The following is a 12,097-nucleotide window of genomic DNA, read 5'->3' as shown; positions in this document are numbered from 1 at the left end:
TAGCAAAATTAAATAGAGTGAAGACCATGCTAAAGAACAGGATTAGAATAAACTTTCAGGGCACAGCTACCCAGAAGTAAGTTCCCTGGAGTTTACACCCCAAGTATGTGGGTATAGAAAAATGGCATTGTGATATTTCTGTGATGGTATCCATCCTATCCAGAGGGATATGAATGCTGAATAGCTATGCTGAATGGCTCGTCAAATGTCTTGCTAGGCCTTGTTCATCAACCCCCTTCAGCTCAGGCTCAGCAGATTGGCAGCTCATGGGAAGGCACAGGTTTTACTTTTAGTTTGCCATTTTGAATACCATCTAAAACAGGACTGGCGAAACTCCAGGGGGTTGCCTCCCCACCCTGTGCTGTCCCTTACTGTGCTGCTGAGTGTCAACAGCAGAAAAAATGCCACCTTTAAAAACACAAGAGGTGGTTTGCTGTCAATTGAACATGTGGTGGGTTGTCAACTGAAAGGGTATTTCGGTTGTTGGGGGGATAGTTTTCCTACCACTGCACTGCTGATATTTATTTATTTATTTATTTATTTATTTATTTATTTATTATTTAGACAACTTATATGCCATCCCATCGCATGAGCCTTGGGGCGGCTTACAATCATTAAAATCCCGTGTAATCCTGTATAATTTTTCCAGGTAGAGGCCACAAAAGATGCTGGGATTCCACAGGACATGTGTTACCCATTCCTGGTTTTGGTAGAAGCAGGTTTAAAATTCATTAGATAAGAAATTCTGGAATAAGCTTCCCTGTGTTTATACCCAATATTTCCCACTTCTGAGTGATATTGCTCCTGAACAAGGAAAATCCTTTATTTATTCATTTCATTTCATTTCATTTCTATACCACCCCGCAGCTGAAGCTCTCTGGGGGGCTTAGAACAGTCTATAAAACAGATAATAAAATACAATAAAATATATAAATTCATATAATGCAGACATGGCTAATTGTCATTATTAAAAAAAGTTCTCAGTTCCAGCTTTTGTATTTTGCCTTTCAGGGCATGGAGGCACATTTCAGAACTGCCAACAGCTAACAATTCCTAGCATGCCTCCAGTATCTCGTTGGCTGCTGATGCCTTTTTCCAGAAGCATTCCTGGAGAATTGCAGCCAGCTGCCCAGGAACCAGGAGGACCACCAATGAGTTCCATGTCCCATTCCCTACCTTGATATTTTCCCCACTCAAAGAGGCTCCCTTTTGTGGCCAGCAGCAGGACAAATCTCATAAAAATAATGAAAGAATATATGCATGTGTGATGGCATATGAAAATAGTATTTTACCAGCTTTTTCCTGTACCACAGTGTGTGGAAATCATATGGGGAAGGAATAAGCCCTTCACTTACAGTCACTGCACTACTATAATCTGGATTCCCTTCAGAAACTGCTTTGAATTATTATTGTTGTTGCTGCTGCTGATGATGATGATGGCGATGGCGATGATAGTCAATTCAGGTTGCAACAACCCAGACTCAGGCTGAACATCAGGAAAAGCTTCTTGACTGTCAGAGCAATATGACAGTGGAACCAGCTGCCTAGAGAGATGGTGGGCTCTCCCACACTAGAGACATTCAAAAAGAAACTGGACAGCCATCTGAGTGGGATGGTGTAACATGGTGTTCTGCAGCAGCAGGGGTTTGGACTCAGTGGCCTTCATGGCCCCTTCCAACTCTACTATTCTGAGATTCTGTGATGACCATTTCAACCATGGATATTCCATGTGTTTTTTCTGGCCTTAAAGTTCTGAGCATTAGAATGAGCTTATAGGTTCAAATTTACCATGTGGTCTTTCTGAAACCACTGGCTGTATGAGCCCCAAATCTTCCCTCAACCCATCTGTTGCCATTCTGATATGGAGCCATGGCGCAGGCTAGAAAGCCTATAAATAAACAAACAAATCAGTAATATTGTGTGCTGGAATAATGATACTGAGAGATTTCTGTAAAAGCTACAGAATAATGGTGTATGGACACAATGAACAGAAAGCACTTAATAACGATCCTGATTCATATTTGCAGAGACTGTAATGAATGTACCAAACTGCCCTGCAATCCAGTTGACAAGAATTTCTGACCCATTGACTCTGATGAGAATTGACAGTGCATTTGGTATATTTTAGATTAGGGTTTACTATTTTTAAAAACAATTCTGGTAAAGCAAACAAGGGAGAAAGGGGGGCATCAGCATTTCTCCCACAGTGGAGACCTTGTTTTGCACTGCATTTCAGCCTGAAGTGGAGATTTATGAGTGAGTTATAAACCTCTGAAATAGTGGTTTATAATGGAAACGCTGGCAGACCTTTAACTATAGCAGCACAAACAGTGCAGCAATAAATACTCAACTTCATCTGTAAACAGAAATTTAGGATGCAGTTTGCAGCCTTGACCTTCAGGCTCCAACTGTGTTTAGATCATTAAGATTCCATAAATACTATAATTTACTGCCTTCTGAAAGGAGAATATGTGCCCATAATAAAGCACATATTCTTCATGGGGGAAAAATGATTGCTTCCTGTGTATTCATTGGGGCTCATGTTCTCTGGTTTAGTCACATTAGTTGACAAAAATGTAGGCATTGCTGCCCATTTCCATTGGCAAGCGAGTGGCCATCAGCTCGATCTGCTATCCTTAAATCTCCCGAACCTCCTCCTTGAACCTCTTGCAACAGAGATATTTGAGAAAGGAGAAGGGCGCCATTTTTGCTGGGTTGGACATTTCAGGGAAGTTTTCCCGTGTTGCTCAGAAGGCTTGTTTCATCCTTTGGCTGATACGCAGGTGCATTGGGTATAGTACTTGACCAGTGTGGGGTCACTTCGACATGGTGCTTTCCCATATCATTTATTTCATTCCACTCCCACTCTAGTAATATTTGCATTCACATGGGCTGGGTAATCAATGCACACTTCTTTTTTTCAAACAATGCCACTTCATTGGCATGTCAACCACATGACCAATGAGATCGCTTCAGCAGAAGGAGGCCAATTCAAACACTCAGTCTCTGAGCTGAAACGTACGACTCCCACATCACTTTGCTGCCTTGCTTTGTCTGGTTGTGACTTATGGGTATCTAATGCACTGATCTGACTCACTGAATGCACCTTGTCTATGCATGCATGAGGTCAAAAGCAGGTTATGGAAACATCATGGGAGAGGCACACAGACCTAGTTTTTACTGAAGTAAGAACTTGCATCTGGCTTTACCAAGGGATGGCTGAGGAATTCCATTTAGGTCAATTTCTGATGAGAGCTGACCAAGATGTGCAATGTGCAAGATGTGTTCCCTGCTTTAATACCTTTGTGGAAAACAGTACATCATTCTGGATAATAAATCTATAACATCTTCTGCCAGTAAAGCCATTGGTGAGCACCAGGGTTGGAAAGACTTGCTCAGGAGAAACAAGTGAGCCTCATTGATAAATGAAAATTGGAGCCCAAGTTCTTGAGCACCCAAGCTTGAAAACCATTTTTGTTTTTATGTCAAATTCAAAGTCCAGAACCTGATGTTCTCTGATGGAAATGGCTTTGTTTGCCTTATTGTACCCACCAAAAGTGTTTCAGGCAAGTTGGTCTGTCTCATGCTTGTTTGTTTGTTATTATCTTTTCATGCAAAACCTCAGGTATCTTTCCATGCACAGTATTTGGACCCCTCCCCACTCTCCCCATCCCTCAGAGGGATCCAAACCTTATCAGTACTGCATTATTCAACATTTTCATTGGCATATTTGTAGATGAAAGCTTCCAAGAATTTTTGGCCACATTTCTTAACTGCTGACAGTACAAAGTGCATGTTTAGGAGTGCACGTTGACACTGTGTTTTTGCTGCAAGACAAGATGAACTGGCATATTTTGAAAAGAATGCTCAGTTTGTGCATTAAGGAAGAGAGAAGTGGATCAGTAGAACCAGACAAGCCATCGCCCAATTCAAAGCAGTTGCATTCAGATGACAAAGGCACATTGCTGCAATGACAAAGAACCCAAAGAATATGAATGCAGCGCATTATGTTCAACAGCAAAGCCATGCAATTTAGCAGCTCAGTCTCTTGTGTGGGTATAATATTCATTCGTTTTTAACATTGTAAGTATTCTCTGTATGGCTCCTACATGAGATAGATATGATTATATTTTGTAATAAAATGCATGCTATTGCATACATGTTAGAATGAAGCAACCTATCAGTGGTGTATCATTTAGCACTTTCCCGTGTTCTTATTTCCACCTTTTCTTTGCCTGCTTTCTTTTGTATATTCGTAGCCACCATGCTTGACATAGCATTGTGTGAAAACACAGTATGTTTGTACCTCCAACACTGCAAATTAAAGCAGACTTCAAGACACCCCTTGGCTAGATTTCACGATTAAAAATGCCATCACTGCATTTTTAAGCATTCTTATTTCCTGAAAACACACAAAACAAGGCTTATTCTGTTATAGATGGGCTAAATCGGTACCTAGATGTGACAATGAATTTGTGAGGTTGAATAAATTGCAGCTCAATCCAGAGGGAGGGTGTTCTAGTTGCTCAAGACCTGAGAGGGAGGGTGTTTTACCTGCTCTGCATGGAGTTGCACTCCCCTTGAAGGAGCATGTTCATAGGATGCGGCTTCTCTTGGAACCATCTCTGCCACTTGAAGCTGAAGTAGTCTCAGTGGAATTGAGTGCCTCCAACCTACTGTGGCTGGTGGCCTAGTGATCTTAATTCTGGGATCCGTGCTCAACATGAGGCTGCCCTTGAAGACTGTTCAGAAGCTGCAGCTTATGCAGCTGGGAGTGTTTACTATAACTCTTCTGATAGTGTTTATAGATGCTATTCTATAGTAAATAGAATAAGTAAAAAACTCTAAATAAGTAAATAAATGTAAAAATGTGGCAACCAGATTAATAATTGGGACCAGGAGGTCTGAGCAGATAATACCGCTTCTGGCCGCTTGCAGAAGAACCTAAGAAAAACCATGCTGGATCAGAGCAATAATCCATCCTGTCCAGTATGTTGTCCACATTGTGGCAAACTAGCTACCCCCAAGATCCCCTGAAGGGAATGTGTGCAAGAGTTCTGCCTGCCCAGCCTCCCCAGCAAGTCACGTATGGTGGTGTGTTATTGCCGAAAGCAGTGGTAGCACATGGCCAACAAGACTGGTAGCCATTGATAGCCGTCTCCTCCCTGAATTGGTCCAATTCCCTTTTTTAGCCATCTGAACTAGCAGTCTTCATTACTTCCTTTGAGAGCAAATGCCATATTTTAACTATGCAGCACAGTTGGAACATGCAAGTAGCTGTGTTAGCTGCCTGTATGTTTCTGACCTGATTACATGTGTTCGGTCTAATGTAGAGAGCCTTACATGTCCCAGGACCACGCCACTTGACAGAGCAGCTCCCCAAAATGAACTAACCCAGATGTGATGATAAACATCCAAGGACTTCCTCCAAGTGCCTACTCTGAGGGTCACTTAGAAGGTGGCAACAAAGAAGAGGGCCTTCTCAGAGATTTCCCTTCTCTAATTATGTAACCATATTTTGCCACTGGGTTGAGCGTGTCCTCTATGTCCAAACGCTTTTTACTCTGCTTGTTCATGAGAGTATAGTTTAACCAGCATGTTGTCTTTATGCCAGGAAAGAAGAAACAATAATAATTTGGTCAGCTATTTACCACTTCAACACCCTTTTCCAAGGTGATGCTTGGAGGAGGGCTACAGGTTTGTGTGCATCAGGGGATGTCAGAAATGGAAGCAGAATCGATGATGAATGTTCAGATCAGGCCATGCCTATCTTGATTTTATCTGCAAGAAGTCAAGAATGAGTTCTGGCATGTTTGAGCATTCCTGCTCCTTGATGCTTTGAACTCCAGGGGTAGGATTACAGTCAGAACTTCTCCTACTCCTTCAGTTCTCGCTCTTGTCATCTCCATTTCTTCCACACTGGTTATTCTTCATGACATGTGCTGTAGGGAGACATCCAAAGGAACTCAGAAAAGAGCAAGTTGAACCAGGCACAGTTCACAGTGTTTGGATTTTGAGGTTCTAACCCTGCATGATTGAATGTACTAGAAGAAGAGGTCTTATGTAGTATGGCTGCAGGAGTCAGCTCAGAAGTCATCTCCACTGAGTACATTGGGACCTATGTGGAAGGAGATGTAGGGCTGCAGTCTTAGGTATGTTAAGCACTGAAGAAGGTAGTCATAACTTCATGCCAGTACCACGAATCTTGCCTAACATTTAGATGCTCAGAATATGCTGTTTTTCTTAGCAATGAACCAAGAACTGAAGTGTTCACTTTGTCACATTGCTGCAACACTTTATTCCTCATCATGGCTTGGGTGTATGTTTTCAGCTGCTTCAGGGAGTAAAATTACCACATTAATGCCACAGTTTCTCATGAAATTCAGCATATTGTGTTCTGTGACTAAAGTATTTCCTGCAAACTACATCAGTGAAAAAGGAAGAGAAGAAAAGGAACTATTGTTCTTTTGTTTAGAAAATGCCTGGTTGCGGCTATGTGTTGGGAGTGAGATGCTTCTAGCTTAGGTAATGCAAAAAGAACATTTATCTTTAAGGGCAGTTGTCATCACCTTCTTCCCTATGACCACAGTTCCTTTTTTCCTTCGATCACAGCAATGCCCCTCATTGTTATAGGCGGAGCATTCCCATTATCAAATTATTGGCCATTTCTTAAGCAAACATCTTGCACTAAGGTTGTTTATCCTTACAGTTTTCATTGGAAACTCCAACCTGAAATGATGACATTAGAGCAGAAGCTGAGTGCTGAGGCCAGAGCTTTATTAAAACCCAAGGCAAAACAATGAGAAGCAATAAGAAAAACTGAACAGTACGGGCATATTAAATAATTGGAGGCAGCTGTGGCAGCTCAAGCTACCTCCACAACAAGGGGCATGATTCTGGCTGCAAGTTCTGGAGCATTTTCTGTTCTAAAACAAGGGGTATTCAGTTGCCAACAAGACCTGAAGAAACTGAGGGAGAACTAAGAGAGAAAGTGTAACCATTGTGTTTTATTTCAACCCATGAAAGTCTAAAGGAGTTAATAGTAAAATAAAAACGTATGCTTTTTTACTTAAGGCTTGAGTCTGAGGGGAGTGAGGTTGTAAATATGGGTTAATGGTAAACTGACAGTTACTGCCACCATGAAGAGTTGGAAATGAAGCCAGGTTTTCTATATTTATTTGGTAAGGTAGAATAGAAATTGGTGCCACCGAAAAGCAAACATTCTAAAGATGCCCTCTGGACAAGCATTTGCACAGGGATGCAGTGAAAGAATGTTTGAAAGATGATTGGCTGCAGGGTTCTGATGAGAACAAATGTTGTTGTTGTTGTTGTTGTTGTTGTTGTTGTTGTTGTTGTTATTATTACATTTCTATGCCGCCCCTTGCCGAAACCTCGGGGCGGCTTACAAATGTTGTGGGGTCTGACATGATATGTCGGAAGAGTCTGATTGGAGAGTTGCCTGAGGGGTGTTTTTTGCAAGGCTGGGGAGCAAGCTGAGGTGCTTTGCTACCCTGCTTGTGCCCAATCACCCCCCGCTGGATAGTGCTCCGAAGGACCAAGGGGCCCAGTGCTTCCTGCTTCCCAGTTTCCCTCAATCTGGCCAATAAGTGGTAGTCAAAGAGAGCAGATCTTCTGGCTCCTCACTGGGATCTCCTATTCAACCAAATAGGTTCTCCAGTCCTCCATATGTCACAGCAAGAAAGCCCTCCAATCCACCATCCCTCTTAAGTAAAGTTCTTAAACCACTCACATATGAAATTCTTACAGAAATACAACGAATGTCCCTAAGATCATCCTCTGAACCAGCAGACCAGAGTTTGGCCAATGCAACCCCAATTTCCAAAAGTGTATTCAGGAGGGGTCTTGAAAATTATAGGGCAATTACCACAGATGATATCATTTGGCTTAGGGGAAAGAGAAATAAAGGGGATTAGGGAAAGGGGGCATATGCATATGAATGATATGGAAGAACTGATATTAAGGCATTTTTCTCCCTCTCCCATAATACTAGAGCCTGGAGTCATCCCATGGAGGTGATTGCTGGGAGATTCAGGAAATTTAAAAGGAAGTACTTCTTTACTGAATGCATAGTTGAACTATGGATTTAATTTCTATGAGGCGTAGTGATGGCTATCACTTTGAACAGCCTTAAAAAGGGGATTGGACAAATTCATGTAGGGTAATGGTATCATGTTCTATTTGTCCTGCAGTTTTCTGCATCCACCAGTTGCTGGGGTGCTTGGACAGATGTTGCACTGATATCCCACTTGTGGAATCTTTGGCTAGCTGGTTGGCCTCTGAGGGAGCCTAATGCTGGACTTGAGGACCTATTTGTTCTCATCTGGCATGGATTTTATGATTCAGTGCTCCTACACTCATTTCTTTCTTATGCATGCATACTTTTTCTTGTTTCAGTATTCCTGTTATTGTTTAATTCATCATCTATATTTTAAGATAGGAACTGAGCTTCAACATAGTAGTTTCAAGAAAAGAACCTAGTTTTCATATATCAGACTCAAGAGATGAGGCTAGCTTCCATATATTAATTTTAATGCATCTAGTGTTGACTATTTCTTCAATGCTCTTTTCTTGATTGCTTGGATTGTTTGAAAATTTAGTTAATTTAGAGGGATACCCTGCATTCACCTCTTTTGGTAAGGCCTACAATTCACATTAGTTTCTTTCTCTTGCTTTCCCTTATGACCCTTATAAGTGGAGACTTTTCTCATAATATAGAAAGCAAGACTCCATAATCAATAGTATGTTTATTCATGCAAGACCATCAATTTTGAAACACAAAGTTCCTTTTTGATATCCCTCGTCATGACTCTACCAAATGATTTCCTGAAAACACGCCATTCATATGTATTTACGGATGCACCTGGGGTGTCTGGTATATTCCTTTGTTCTCTAGCTGAAACCTGTAGTCCAGGTACTCCAGAGTCAGTCTGGTTTTCAGTGTATTTGGGGACATGAAGTTCAGCATATTGCTCACCTGTGTCTTACCGTGTGTCTCTGCATCTTGTAGCTCCATCTACCTGGTAGTGATGCATAAGAATGTTGTTTCACTTAGATTTTTACTCATATTTGTTCCATTCACTTTTCAAAATGTGAACACAACCACACATACATTCATTACACTTGCATTAAAAAACCCCACTTCATGCTTTACCGGATGTTTGGGTGCACAATTTCAAAAAATGTACTTGGAAGTGTGTGTTTTTCACACTGAACAAAAAGTATACAAAAAGGGAATGAGGCAACTTAAACTTTGAAGCAGAACTCAAAGAAGCTCAGTGAGTTTGAGGTGGGCCAATTCTCCCATCCCTAACTATAGATCCATTTCTGAAGAATTTGTCCATTTTTCATTTCTAAGTCCATTCTATTCTGATTTCACATAGATGTTTCTATGCATATAACTCCGTATAAATCTCTGCAGGATTTATCCATTTTCCACCTCCAAGTCCATTCCATTCAGATTCCATGCAGACTTTCTTAATGTAAATAAATCCATTCCAATTTACTTGCATTTTTTAAAAATGGTACATGTTTGGACTTTGCTTGTTGGACAATAGCTAAACTGTTGATCCTCACTGAAAAGCAGGGGTAAGGAGGGATATCTCAACCTTTCAGGATGTGGACAGAGGGGAGTTGCACAAAAGTCTGGTAAACAATTTATTTATTTATTTATTTATTTATTTATTTATTTATTTATTTATTAAAACATTTCTATGCCGCCCCATTCACCAAAGCCTGGCTGTAGAAGGAAAAGAGGTGGTGCCAGGGAAAGGTAGAATGGCCATCTGGGAAACTTGAGTGGGCCAGAATGGGAGCCCAGATAAGCCAGATTTGGTTCCACACCCACATCCCTGACCTAAGGATCATGTTCCACATGCCTGACCTAAAGGATCAGGAGAAGAAACTGCTAAACCTTTTCAGCAGTATCTCCAGTGTACTCATAGAAACTAGGAAAACAGTACTATTCCTGGACCGCTCTCATAAGCAAGACTCTCCTCACTTTCTAGGCAGATCATTTCATTCTTCGATTGCTCATCTGAGCAAGATTTTTCTCCTGAATATTTAATCAAATTCTACTTTCATCTACTTTAGACCAATTGTTACTCAACATCTCCACTGCTTAGAAATGAACAATCATTCTCTTCTTCCTTCCAGCATCTATTTAAAATATATTTCCTCCACCCTCTAATCTTCTTTTCTCTAAACTAAATATACACAGTACTCTTTGCCTTTTCTTCTAAATGCTTTATTATCCTAATGCTCCTCTTAATCCTTTCCAACTCACTAATATCCATCTCAAATTGTCAAAATGCAGATTGGAATGAGCCAAATGGGAGCTTAGACATAATAATATACACACAGACACATATCTACTTTAAATGGGAACCTGTGGGTGCAGGTCCATGTAGCATGCCCTGTGGTTCAGGCAGTTTCAGCATATACCTGTTGCAGACTCCTGAAGATCGGAAGTTGTCTTGGTGGAGTTGATCACGGCTGTTGCATTTCGTACAAACATGGTGTCAAAATGATTGTGTGAAGGCAGTCATGCTACATGGAAACACCTAATGAGAGACAGAGTGGTCTAGCGGTTAAGAGCATGGGTCTGGGACTCAGGTGATCTGGGTTCTAGCCCCCACCCATCTATGGAGCCAACCAGGTGACTCTGGGCCTGCCACAAACTCTCAGCCCAGTCTACCTCACAGGGTTGTTGCTGTGTGGGTAAGACTGAGAGCAGGAGCAGGATAATGATGGATGCTGCTTTATATTCTTCAAAACTGAAAAAATGCAGAATATAACCATAATACATGTTTTTAATACATGGGAGATTGTAAGGGCAGAAATTTGTTCCCTTTACCTAATTTTGCGATTTTGAACCAATACATCACCCCAAAATTGGAGATCCTTCAATTCCACAGTTCTCTGACTTCTGCAGTGGTATTTTCCTGTTAAAAATGCATCCAAAAATATGTTTATCAATGCTCACAAAAATACATATGTTAATACAACAGCATTCAAAATGCATCATTTTCAGAAAATTACTTCAAGGAATGTGTGCATCAGGAACATGTGTGCAAAGTTGCATGTGTTGAGAGAAATGCAATAAAAAAGTGAATTAAATTCCATACAAACCATTACAAAGAATTACCAAGCTGTGGATGAATGCAATGTAAGACTGAAAATGTGAGAAATGGAAAAACCAAAACTGTCAGATTCATATATCCCTAGAGGCTGGACCTATGGGCAGAGCTCAGCGTGAGAGCTGAAGTTCTTCCATTTCCTTGCAAGTATGTTCCTATTTCTGCTCATTCCACTTTTAATAAGTGATCTCAGTATAAAAGTTGTGACTGTAGCGTAACAAAGATGAAAATGCAAGTCTTAACACAGCCATCCAGATGAATTCTTACGTAAGCTCAGCAGTATAAAGAGAATTTTCAGTAACAGACTGTGTTACTGTGTGGGCCTGACCTGTGGAATTGTGAATTTATTACTGACTGTTTCATATGCATTTTTTCCACAAGCAAAACCTACATCATGTAGGTACCATGGCAATCTGTCATTCACAAATGCATGCAAAAAACCCCACTTGAGAATCCATTTAGTGAAAGGGACATTTGGTATTTAAGATGGCTAATACCCTTCCTGATTGGATGCTACCTCTTTAGAAGCCTTATTAATAACCTCATGGTCTCAAAATAACTTGTCTTTCCATGAAAGTCCATCTTTACTGTGCAGATAAACCTAATTACAAGAGCTTGATGCAAGTAGTGGCTGACAGCAGTGAAATTCAGAAGTTTTTCAGTACCAGTTCCTCACTAACTGCAGAAAAGCTTCCTTATATAACTTTTTCTACAATTGGTAATTTTCATAATTTATTTGTTTGTTTTTATGTATAAACCACTCCGAGTAGCCCTATAGTACTCTAGCATATTAAAAATCAATAAATAAAACAGATAATGCAACAATAATAATAACGATAGATAGATAGATAGATAGATAGATAGATAGATAGATAGATAGATAGATAGATAGATGGCAGTGTTCATGTTGTTAGACTACATCTGATCTTCAGGTGGTAGAA

General features: G+C 40.6%; 1 protein-coding gene across 1 annotated transcript in view; it reads left to right on the top strand.

Annotated features, from left to right (window-relative positions):
• The window catches only part of NAALADL2 (N-acetylated alpha-linked acidic dipeptidase like 2), a 414,058-nt gene that overhangs the window by 384,664 nt on the left and 17,297 nt on the right, over window positions 1–12,097 (top strand). The gene's annotated exons all lie outside the window — the stretch shown is intronic.

This window comes from Varanus komodoensis, unplaced genomic scaffold (assembly GCF_004798865.1).
Source record: "Varanus komodoensis strain SLA01 unplaced genomic scaffold, ASM479886v1 scaffold28, whole genome shotgun sequence".
In the NCBI taxonomy this organism is placed as follows: domain Eukaryota; kingdom Metazoa; phylum Chordata; class Lepidosauria; order Squamata; family Varanidae; genus Varanus; species Varanus komodoensis.
The sequence above is the reverse complement of the archived record's forward strand: the minus strand, read 5'-3'. Positions and strand labels throughout refer to the sequence as shown.